The sequence below is a fragment of the Pseudochaenichthys georgianus genome, chromosome 1, assembly GCF_902827115.2.
Source record: "Pseudochaenichthys georgianus chromosome 1, fPseGeo1.2, whole genome shotgun sequence".
In the NCBI taxonomy this organism is placed as follows: domain Eukaryota; kingdom Metazoa; phylum Chordata; class Actinopteri; order Perciformes; family Channichthyidae; genus Pseudochaenichthys; species Pseudochaenichthys georgianus.
In genome coordinates this window covers 6,869,639-6,882,684 of record NC_047503.1, presented here as the reverse complement: position 1 = coordinate 6,882,684, position 13,046 = coordinate 6,869,639, and the positions used below count along the sequence as shown (strand labels likewise).

The following is a 13,046-nucleotide window of genomic DNA, read 5'->3' as shown; positions in this document are numbered from 1 at the left end:
ATGTGTGGTATTGCCTGCTTTTGTCGCTACCTTTTTTAAACAAATGTGACACATCGCCCGGCTCGTTCAAGTCCGTAGGTTTGCCTAATTGATTTGGCTTGAATCCAAAATACTGCCACACCGGAGAATCGAGATGTGTAGTTAGGTTTTGTAACCAATTCCATTTCACTTTAAATTCCCTGCCAGTAAGTCACACGTTGTCTCCTGCTTGTCGCTATATTATTAATTTGGCTGCTACGCTGCTGCACGTGCACGCGGAGTGTCCTGACCTGGCTGTGTGTCAGCCACGCCCCTTACAGCGTCTGGCAGCCGCAGCGCGCCTGGCAGCCGCAGCGCGCCTGGCAGCCGCAGCGCTCCTGGCAGCGGCAGCGCGCCTGGCAGCCGCAGCGCGCCTGGCAGCCGCAGCGCGCCTGGCAGCCACAGCGCGCCTGGCAGCCACAGCGCGCCTGGCAGCCACAGCGCTCCTAGCTAAAATGCTGGTCACATCCTTATAGGGCTGTGCAATTAATCGTATTTTTAATCGCGATTACGATTATGGCTTGCGACGATTATGAAAACAGCATAATTGACAAAATACGATTATTTTGCTGGGTGCGCTTTCGCCCCTCCCTAAATGCCCACTCGGCCACGTGGGAGTGACATGTGTTGTGAGTGTTCAGCGCGAGCGAAGATGTCAGAACAAGAGCAGCAACTCGTTAAAAAGAAGGGTAAAACTATTTCCACTATTTGCAAGTACTTTGCCATTACATTTCACATCGCTAAAGATATGTGCCCAGTTAGCACTGTTAGCAACCAGGCATAGGCGGCACGTGAGGCTCAGGTTTGGGAAGGCTAACCCCTAGTTTCCACCGGGTCCGTCTGCGGCGCGTTACAGGCGCCGCGGTTTTGGTCCGGCCTCCTCTGGCGTCATACCCTACCGGGCGCGTTTCACGAGCATTTCAGAAGCATTCGGAAGCGGAGCGTCGTGCATGCCGGCTCGCAGTTTCAGTTGATTTGAGCATATTTCCTGGACAGACTTTGTACAGACAAAGTTAATAATAATTGTAATATCCCAGTTATAAACGACATGAATCAAAGATGTGTTGCTGTATTTTAGTGATAAAATCATCATAATTATTCTATATATAGTAGGGCTGTGCAATTATGGCAAAAATCATAATCACGATTATTTGGGTCAATAATTGATATCACGATTATTTTGACGATTATTCATTGACCATTTATTGAACTTTAAAACAAATAATATTTTACCAATAAACAAGATCAACAAATATGTTGTAGCGCACTTCCAAAACCATACTAAACATATATTATTAATATGATAAATAAAAATAAATTAGACCAAAATAAATTAAATCAAATATGATGCAGTGCACTGTCACAACCAACTGAAAACTCCTTAACATATAGCCAACATTTTTGTAAAACATATTCAACATATTCCACTCAGTTAAACGTTGAAGGCTGGCCAACCGTCATGGTCCAGAAGTAACAGGAAATAAAAGTTGAACTACAATTTAAGACCAAATAAAAAAAATTAGGCCACCATGGCAAATGCTGGTAGGGCTGCTCATGTCATCTCTTAAAGATTTTTTGCAAGAAACACCAGCCTGTTTACATGGTCTGGTTTCAGAGATGAGCGCAGGCAGGTGACAATATTGCCACCTGTACTGAAGACCCTCAGCCACGCCCCGACACATTGGGTGACGCCGGCCAATCACAAAGCTTTGATGCGTTCAAGTGCATTATTCTGGTACAGGAAGATTACAGGACATTAACGATAACAGAATGTTGTTCTATTTTTAGACACATCTCGCGATCGACAGACCTATGGTCTAGCCTAGACCATAGGTATGTTGTGGTAGCAAAGTAGTCAGCTGAAGCCACATCTCTCTCAACTTCCCCACGGCATTTGTCATATAGTGCAGGCAGCGCAGACCTGCTGAAATAATACCGAGACGGCATCGCGTAACGCTTGTCCAACGTGTTGACAAGTTGCTTAAAGCCCTGGTTGCTAACAGTGCTAACTGGGCACATATCTTTAGCGATGTGAAATGTAATGGCAAAGTACTTGCAAATAGTGGAAATAGTTTTACCCTTCTTTTTAACCAGTTGCTGCTCTTGTTCTGACATCTTCGCTCGCGCTGAACACTCACAACACATGTCACTCCCACGTGGCCGAGTGGGCTTTTAGGGAGGGGCGAAAGCGCACCCAGCAAAATAATCGTATTTTGTCAATTATGCTGTTTTCATAATCGTCGCAAACCATAATTGTAATCGCGATTAAAATACGATTAATTGCACAGCCCTAATATATAGGCTATAATTTACACAGTGCCTGTAAACCGGAGGAGAACGCTGGCATTTCTCCTCCTACTTGAACGACTAAGGAGGGATAGGGTCTGCAACATGAGTTTGCGTGTGAATATATATGCTATATATGCTCTGAACGTTCCACTTCCTGCCTGCCCGACATTACCTTACGGCTGCGTCGCGTCGAAAAACAGACTTCAATCCTATTTCGAGCAGCGTCTATAGAAAAGAGATCAACTCAATGAAAGCACCGCCTGCTGAAAAATCAGAGCTCATGCAGTGTGCGGAGTTTAAATCTATCAAGTCATATTACAGGATAAAGGAAATACAGTTTAAACTGCTGTATGCAGAGAAGACGCCGACGTGTCGCACTTATCATTCATATCACATTCAATCAGATCATCGATCATATCATCATCATCATCATCTTTATTTAAAGAGACTCTTGGTCCATTATTACAAAACATACAACACTCAAATACAAACTAAAAAAAGGCAGCCATACCAATGTTTCCACAGAGGTGACTGGTATCGTACAGCACTGAGACACGGATTTGAAAGCAGCATAATGACAGAGTTATGAGAAACATTCAATCGACAGATGAATTTGTACATCAGACCTCTCAAAAGAGCATGGAACGTGTTGACTCGTGCATTACAGAACATTTCACTTGCACTGCACCACCTTGGTTTTCTAAGCAGTATACGCAAACAGTCATTATATGCAACCTGGAGCTTCCGGAGGCTCGCCTTCTTATACTTGACCCACAAGGGGGCAGTATAGAGAGGAGTGCAATACGCTCTAAAGAGGTTCACCTTAACCTTATCTGAACACCAAGAGAATTTTCTAGCCAACATGTTGGCTTGTATATATAAGACACGCCGCTGTCTATACATGTCATCATCATCAGCCATTTCATCTGTGATGATGTGTCCCAGATACTTCGTGTTACAGCAAACAGACAGCACCTGTCCTGACAGATAGAATGTTGGAAAACAAAGGTTCTTATCCCCTTTTGCTCTACAGATCATTACAGCGCTCTTCTTAGCATTGTATTTAACGTCAAATTTGACTCCGTAATCAGAACAAACATTTAGCAACTGTTGAAAACCAGCACTGCTAGGAGAAACAATTGCCAGATCATCGGCATACATAAGATGGTTTACAATCACATTACCAATCACACACCCTGTTTTACAGACACTTAAATCATCTGATAGATCATTCATATAGATATTAAAAAGGCTCGGTGAGAGGAGCCCCCCCTGGCGGACTCCATTACCAACACCAAATGGCGCCGAGACTGCATTCCCCCATTTGATCCGCATGCTCTGGTTGGCATACCAATAAGCCAGGATCCTAATTATACTGTTAGGCACACCTCTTTGTCTCAATTTTAAAAACAGTTTATGATGGTTAACTCGGTCAAAAGCCTTAGAGGCATCAATGAAACCAATCAGAACAGTGGAATTCTGTCTTCTATATGTTTCTACCATTTCCTTCAAAGCATAGATGCATAGCTCAGTACCATGCTTAGCCTTGAAGCCAAACTGGTTATCTGAGGTACATAAATAAGAACATAGTCTATCCAACAAAATTCTTTCCAGGACTTTGGATAACACACTGGCCAGAGCAATTGGTCTATAGTTATCCAAGCTCCCTACCTTGCCCGCTTTGTCCTTAATGACAGGGACCAAGGTAACCGTCAACATGGAGTCTGGCAACATACCATGAGTCATGAGGCCGGTAAAACAAATGGCAAGAAGAACTGCAACCTTCGGGCTTGCCAGTTTAAGGTGCTCTGCAGTGATTCGGTCAGAGCCGCATGCTTTGTTATCAGCTAGCTGTTCAATTGCTCGATAAACCTCTTTAGCTGTGATTCCCACTGTGTCACTTTTCACAACACTACCAACTTTGTAGGGGTCACTTTTAACACAATTAAGTATAGTAGAGTAATGTTGCCTCCACAACTCGGCTATGTTATCGGCTCCAGATACTCCCTCTATGGTACACGGTAATGACGTACTGGCCCTGTTCAGAGCTCTCACCTCCTTCCAGAAGCCAGTCACATCATTATGAAGGAGCTTTTCAGCCATCGAGTCCGCTCTCAATGTTTCTGTGTGTTTGTTGACATAACGAACTGCATATTTATATCTAGCATGTGTACGCTTTTTGAGATCCAGGACAGGCCCCTCTCTGGGCCTTCATATAATATCATAGCCTATATTATCTCCTTATCTGAGTCAGCTGAGCCGTATCTGGCCGTGCAACACTCACAGTGTCACATACTGTATGCAGAAGTATTATTTTAAGCAACACATTAGGTTGACGAAACACTCAACTCAAATGTAATTAAAGTCAGATCCACTAGTGTCTTAGATGGGGCAGTGATATCATAAAACTGTTACGCTTTCAAACACTCGGTAGTTTATTTATTTTTTGTTCTGTATTCACCTTGCAGGTGGCTTGATTATTATGTTTAAGTCATGGATGACTAATATTAGACACATATGAACTTTAAAGTTCAGATTTGTCTAATATTAGTTTACTTTTCATTAATGAAGTATGACGCTGCGCTGTCAGTACACTTGTCCCTGTTTGTGATTGGTCAAATGTTGCTAACCCCACCCCTTTCACGTGAACGCGCTCTCAGCTGGTGAGAGAAGCCCTGGCTTGATTTACCGAGTTGATATTAACCAGCGTCGAGATCTCGTTTGTTAGGGTTAGATAGATTTAGATAACTCAAACATATCCAGGGTTTGAACTGGCTTCGTAGTACAGGGCACAGTTGGCTGCATAGCAGTGCTAATGTCAAAGACACAAACATTATACATTATATTTTTATTTTACCAGGATGCAGTGACACAAATATTTGGGAAGGCTTAGCCTTCCCTAGCCTACAGCACCCGCCGCTCCTGCAACCAGGGCTTTAAGCAACTTGTCAACACGTTGGACAAGCGTTACGCGATGCCGTCTCGGTATTATTTCAGCAGGTCTGCGCTGCCTGCACTATATGACACATGCCGTGGGGAAGTTGAGAGAGATGTGGCTTCAGCTGACTACTTTGCTACCACAACAGACCTATGGTCTAGCCGAGGGGTGCCCAACCAGTCGATCGCGAGATGTGTCTAAAAATTAGTGCTGGAGCGACGCGTCGACTTCAAAATATCGTCGACGACATATTTCCGCGTCGCTACACACACGTGGGTGTGTAAACAAAGCAACAAGCAGTTCGCAATCGCACTTCAAACACAATGGAGACTGAAACGGCTACCACCTCCTCACAGGATTGCGCACGAAGCCCTCAAACGAAAACATCTCGCCCTAGGTCTTCAAAAGCATGGGAATATTTTAAAGTTAGTCCAAAACGCAAAGATATTGTCATTTGCAGTCTTTGCCAAATGGAGTTGGCATATCACACAAGCACAACGGCTATGTTGGAACATTTAAAGCGGCAGCTAGCTGTGGTGGCTACCATTAGCAGCTAGCATTTTCTCTCCGATTTTTACATAAAAATGGAATTATGGATTATAAATTCAATCATTTTTTTATACATAGACGTTAAAAACCTATGGATTAACCGATTCAGCCGTGTTTTTTCTCATTTTAATGCCATTGAACACGTCTTTTGATCAGATTGACAGCTACGGTGGTGAGACGATCTCCCTAGAAGCTCTGTAAAGGTACGTGTTGTGATGACTGTATTTGCTTCCCCTGTCGCGAGTCCGGATCACTCGGTGATGATACTATATACCTACATAATCTGTGGAGTCTCAGCTTTAATCGGATATCTTGTATGTGCAGCTACGATGAGTAATAAGGGTACTTTTATCTTGAGTTCTGTGCCAATGTCCGTTAGCATTTTTCGCTCATGGGTCATTTAGATGCTTCTTATGAGACTTGTGTTTTGTTTTGGTAAACATGGTTTGTATCGGCAGTTAGCTGAGATTATTTCCGTTAATCTGGTATAACACATTAATAGTTTGTTAAATATTAAGATCCCCTGAGACACAGTATTGTGAAAAAAAAAAATGTTTACATTACGTTTTTTTTACATTACGTTTTTTATGAATTGAACAACAGAAAAATAATCGTTAGATTAGTCGACTAATCGATCAAATAATCGCCCGATTAATCGTTTTCGAAATAATCGTTTCCCCCCAGCACTACTAAAAATAGAACAACAATATTCTGTTTTATCGTTAATGTCCTGTAACATAATCTTCCTGTGCCAGAATAATGCACTTGAACGCATCAAAGCTTTGTGATTGGCCGGCGTCACCCCATGTGTCGGGGCGTGGCTGAGGGTCTTCAGTACTGGTGGCAATATTGTCTCCTGCCTGCGCTCATCTCTGAAACCAGACTATGTAAACAGGCTGGTGTATCTTGCAAAAAATCTTTAAGAGATGACATGAGCAGCCCTACCAGCATTTGCCATGGTGGCCTAAACATTTTTATTTGGTCTTAAATTGTAGTTCAACATTTATTTCCTGTTACTTCTGAACCATGACGGTTGGCCAGCCTTCAACGTTGAGTGGAATATGTTGAATATGTTTTACAAAAATGTTGGCTATATGTTAAGGAGTTTTCAGTAGGTTGTGACAGTGCACTGCATCATATTTGATTTAATTTATTTTTGGTCTAATTTATTTTTATTTATCATATTAATAATATATGTTTAGTATGGTTTTGTAAGTGCGCTCCAACATATTTGTTGATCTTGTTTATTGGTCAAATATTATTTGTTTTAAAGTTCAATAAATGGTCAATGAATAATCGTCAAAATAGTCGTGATATCAATTATTGACCCAAATAATCGCGATTATGATTTTTGCCATAATCGCACAGCCCTACATCCTTTTATCCTATATCGTACGATAAGTCAATTTATCGATTATCGCGACAGGCCTAATTGTGCGTTGATCTGTTGGCAATGCCTCGGGGTTCCAGTGGGCATGTAAACAAATGCATAATGCTGCGCTATACTTTGTGGCCTCACCCGGTTGCATAGCGACACTTATTGTTTAGGTGTCTTGTTGAGTACCCCCTTTAATTAGCCAAATTAGCATATGCAGACAATATCTTAAAAATTGCTTGGAAAAGTTGGACCATTTTAGAGGTTATTGAGGATGTTTAATCAATTTCTGACCTTTTCGGGATTAAGAAAATAGCAGTTTTAACCAGAAAGTGGCCATATGTGTAATCCCGGAGTGCTGATTTTGATGAATTTTGGGTCGATTTTAAAGTTATAGGTGAATCAAAACTGACATATTGATCCTTCATATGTCTGAAATTGATCAGATCGTCAATACTCTCGAAAAAAACACTCAAAAATGTTCCAAATCAGCCAAGCCATTGTTTTGCTATTGTCTGTATGCTAATTCATCCTAATTGTAGGGGTGGGCGATATGACGATATATATCGTCGTGACGATATTAGGTCTCCACGATATGCTTTTTCAGAGATATCGTCCTATCGTGATAAAAAAAAAAAAAAAAAATTGAAAAAAAAATTCGAAAAAAAAAAATAGCGGGAGGGGAAGAGGCTCTCCGTGCGCGGCGCAGGGGGCTATGACAGCGGACGGAGAGCCTCTTCCCCTCCCGCTCCCCAAGCCTCACCTACTGATTTTAATTTCACCATATATCAAGCCCGATCGATTTCACAATGTCAGCGCCCCTCTGCTTTCGTTCAGTCCGAGTTGTTTGACACGCTCCCAAAGTCCCCGCCCCCTTTCTTTGCAGCGAGCAACCATAGGGCAGGCATTTCATAAAGGGGCTCCTTATGAAAAGACTAGCAAACGGTGGAAAGACATAACTGACGCTGTGGCGTTTTTCCCTTCAGTTATGCTAAAGTATTTTATTACACTTCAAGTCTACTCTAAGGTTTACATTTTAATTGTTTGGCACTGACTTTTCCTCATTGATGTTTTATGTTTTACTTAGTTATGTTTTACCCTCCTTTTCATGTTTATTGATGTTCACTGCTCACTTGTTCATTCAGGGATTCATTTCTGAAATAAAACCAGCTTGAAATGCTATTTTGGTCTGTTACTCCTTTTTGTTTTAGTGTCTGTTACCTTGTAGGTGCTTGTACTGTTAAGTAACTTGAAAAATAACCATAATAACCGACATGAAAAAATATCGTGATATATATCGTCTATCGTGATACTGCCTGAAAATATCGTGATAACATATTTTTCAATATCGCCCACCCCTACCTAATTGTGCAAATTGCCCAACATATGCAAGTAATCATCTGGCAGTTTCTATGTACTATACATTTCTATTATAAAACGCACCAGTTACGGGGATTGTTGTTAGCACCTGGTGCAAGATAGCTGCACTAACAGATATATAAAGCTTTTTCAACAACAAGTTGGGGGAGAGTCCTCTCCTGTCAGACTGAGAGGCTCAGGAAACAGCTCAGGTGAGATAAATTACTCTCTGAGTGTTTAGATAGTTAACTTTAATTGAAGTTATTTCAGTGGGCCTCAAATGGTTTAGTCACCATTTATGTAAACAAATATTTCCAAGGCACACTTTGATAATATTATAGTTATAAACAAATAAGAGAATACATAAAAACAGGTATGAAATCACTCCAATGCACAGGACAGTAAAACTAAACTAGACAATGCAATTCCTGAAGAAATTGCTAGTGGGAATGCTTTATGCTGAAAAGCTGACGCTAAACTGCTATGCTGAAATGTAATGTGTAAGAAGAAAGTGAAGAATTTAGATTGAAATGATACATGAACACTGGGGGCTTGAATGTGTAATGAGAGAAGAAAATAAAGTAAAAAGGCTTGGAAAAGCAGCAGAATATTTGAACTGCAAACTTTTGAACTAACTTGATGGTGAATGATCTGTCGCCATGCCACTGACATTTTATGATATCCCATAATACGCTTAGATGCGTTGATGGCTGCATCGTTACCAAACGTGTGAAGTGTTGGGCCGTTTGGAGCATTTTCAATGAAGCTATAGCCGCTTTCACACCGCAGGACTTGCGGTACTTTAGTGCCGGCACTAAAGTACCACTAAAGTACCACGGCACTAAATCCGCCAGGGGGCTAGTGCCAATCGCATTCACACCGCAGTACTTTCCCTGAGGCACGATTACGCTGACATCACTTCGTCTTCTTCTTCTCTGGGTTTACTGGCAGGCCGCAAAACCACTTCACGGCGAGTACAACAAAAAAACAAGAGAAGAAGAACTACACGGGGGAGGGGGTATAAAGCTCACCCGCTGTATGAGGCGTTTGTTTACTTTCAGACCTCAGACATGATGGAGTTCAATGAGCTTGTTGTCTTTGTGCTCATGTTATACAGCTTTGTAACTGGGTTATTGCAGCCAACTAGGGATTTGACCCACGCGTCGGATGCTGTAAGTGCAATGCTGGTTCGGAATCGAAGGCGTACCATAACGAGTATTTCAACCGCAAAGGCTGGCACTCGCTCGTCCTGCAGGGTGTTGTGGATGCTAGGGGCCTCTTTTGGAGTGTTTTTGTTGGCTTACCAGGTAGCATGCATGATAGCAGAGTGTTCAGCATGTCCTCACTGGTTAGTTTTGTGGATAGGGGTGGTCTACTTCCTCATGTAACAAGGAATATTGGGGGACATGATGTGGGTTACTATATCCTTGGGGACTCAGCCTACCCCCTGCAAAGATTTCATTTCATTTCAAACCTTTATTTAACCAGATTGGTCCCATTGAGATCATAGATCTCTTTTTCAAGGGAGACCTGCAGCATATAGGTTCCACATGAAACATAAAACAATAAAGGACATTATACATTATATTTACAGGATACATAGTTATAGACATTTACAAGTGCCCATTGTATCGGCAAGCATTTCATTTACCCTAGCTTTAAAAACATGCAGAGGAATGAGATTGCTCAGTTTCAATTCTTGCTGAAGATTGTTCCAAGCAAGTGGAGCTGCGCACATAAAAGCTGTCTTACCTGAGACAGTCCTTGCTCTTGGCACATCCAACAAGACCACATCATGTGACCTCAGACAATAGCTGCTTGCAACTCTCTGTGTTATCAGCGAGCAGATATAATACGGGAGTTTACCCAACAAAGCTTTATAGATAAAAGTGTACCAGTGACTGAGCCTCCGTACAGAGAGAGATGGTAAACCTGCCTTGGTATACAGTGTACAGTGATGTGTAAGCGCTTTACAATTTGTGACAAATCTCAGAGCACTGTGATACGCAGCATCCAATTTGCTCAGGTAATTGGCAGGTGCATTCATATACAACAAATCCCCATAGTCCAGCACAGGTAAAAAGGTCACAGTGACTAGCCTTTTCCTGGCCTCAAGCGAGAAACAGGACTTGTTTCTGAAAAAGAAACCTAGCCTAACCCTCAGTTTTTTTAGCAGGTTATTGACATGAAGTTTAAAAGAGAGACAATCATCAAGCCAGATACCCAGGTATTTGTAACAGGCAACAACTTCAAGTTTTGTTCCTTGCGTAGTTACAATATCTAAAACAGGCTCTGGAGTCTTTTTAGCTTTTGAAAAGAGCATTACCTTGGTTTTCTCAACATTTAAAAGAAGCTTTAGTTCAGAGAGCTGAGTCTGAATAGTGTTAAAAACAGCTTGTAATTTAACAACAGCCTCTTTAATGGAGGGACCTGCACAATACATTACAGTATCGTCCGCATAAAAATGTAAAGTAGCTTCATCCACATCATCACCTACACTGTTAATATATATGGAGAATAAAAGTGGTCCTAAAACAGAACCTTGTGGTACACCATTAGAAATGTTTAACCACTCAGAAGACAGCCCATCAAAGTGAACACATTGGGACCTTTCAGAGAGGTAGTTCACAAACCACCCCACTGCATGGCTGGATATGCCTATACTGAGTAGCCTCTGCTTTAAGATGCGATGATCAACGGTGTCAAACGCTTTGGAAAGGTCAATAAACAGAGCTGCACAACTCTGCTTATTATCTAAAATAGTAGTAATGTCATTTACCACTTTCATTGTCGCAGTGATGGTACTGTGTTTCTTTCTGAATCCTGACTGATGTTTAGACAGGATATCATTTATACATAAAAACTCCTTTACTTGTTCACTCACTAAGCGTTCGAGCACCTTAGCCAGAACTGACAATTTAGAGATTGGCCTATAGTTATTTAAAATAGTTGCCTCCCCTCCTTTCAGTAAAGGCAAGACATAAGCAGACTTCCATACTTTTGGAATTGTGTTCGTGCTGAGGGAGAGGTTAAAAAGAGAAGTAAGAGGTGGAGCAATAAAATCTGCAGCTATCTTTAAAAAGAAAGGTTCTACGTTGTCCGGGCCAGCCGGTTTCCTAGGATCTAACTTGGATAATGCTTCATGAACAATACCAACAGTTAAAGGAGTAAAACTGAAAGGGTTTTCCAGACCACATTGTTCAGAGTCAAGGATTGGAGTGTTCACAGGAGCCACACAGCCAAACAGAGAGCCACAAGACACAAAATGCTTATTAAAGCAATTTAGCATAGTAGCCCTGTCTGATATAGTGCCAGATGCTGTGGTAAGGCACGGAGGTAGCTCATTTGGGATATCACCAGTGGAAATCGATTTTATGGCTTTCCAAAATTTCCTAGGATTATTCAGGTTTTCTGTGGTAACCGACAAATAGTACTTTGATTTAGCACTTTTTATTTGGGATGTGAAGCTATTTCTTAGCTGCCTAAAACGTAGCCATTCTACCTCTGAGCCTGATTTCCTAGCCTTAGCCCAAGCATTATTTCTCTCATGAAGGAGACTGGACAGCTCAGCAGAAAACCAGGGATTGTTTCGTCCCTTCACTCTAAATTTACGCAGAGGTGCATGTCTATCTATAATTTTCATAAAACCAAGATAAAAATAAGACCATGCAGTTTCTACATCAGCACACAAATTGATTCTACCCCAATCAAAATCAAACAGATCATGTAAAAAACCCTGCTCCACAAAGTGTTTTTTGTCTCTCTTTGTGATGACACGTGGTTTAACCTTTTGGACCTTAGTGTCCCTAATTGTGGCTACAACACAGTGGTCACTCACATCATTAGCAAATACTCCCACAGATGAGTATTTATGTGGAACATTTGTTAAAATTAGATCAATTAAGGAGGATTTATTTGGGGACTTAATATTTGGGCGAGTAGGACTGTCTATAATCTGGGTAAAATTCAAAGAGGTACACAGGTTTTTAAAATCCTCTGACACAGAAGTTAACCAGTCCCAATTAAAATCACCAAGCAGCACTATTTCCTTGTAGGAAAGTTGCGATAACAGTTTTGCCAATGACGATAAAGAGTCCTTGACAGCCGAAGGGGCCCTGTAGCAGCCCACCACCATGAGCTGTTGACCCTTTGTTACCTCAATATTCACGGCTAAAAATTCTAGCTGTTTACTAACAGATTTGGAAACCATATTAGTTACACAAAACTTATTTTTCACATAAATGGCAACGCCACCACCTTTTTTAGGCCGGTCAGTACGATATACACTGTAACCATTTATGTAAATGTCAGAGGCCAAAATGGATTTATCTAGCCACGTTTCTGATAAGACAATGACATCAGCATCAGTAGAACTCGCCCAAATACGGACAAAATCTAATTTAGGTAACAGACTACGCACATTTAAATGAATTAAACCTAGCCCAGATCTAGATATAAAATCAGCAGGAGTAGCTATTTGACTAATACTGCTCGGTGGACCTGGATTTGGCTGTACAT

At 41.5% G+C, this 13,046-nt stretch overlaps 1 protein-coding gene across 1 annotated transcript in view; it reads right to left on the bottom strand.

Moving 5' to 3' along the window:
• LOC117445312 (multidrug and toxin extrusion protein 1-like) overlaps nucleotides 1-13,046 on the bottom strand; it is a 60,684-nt gene that overhangs the window by 34,631 nt on the left and 13,007 nt on the right. The window lies entirely within an intron of this gene.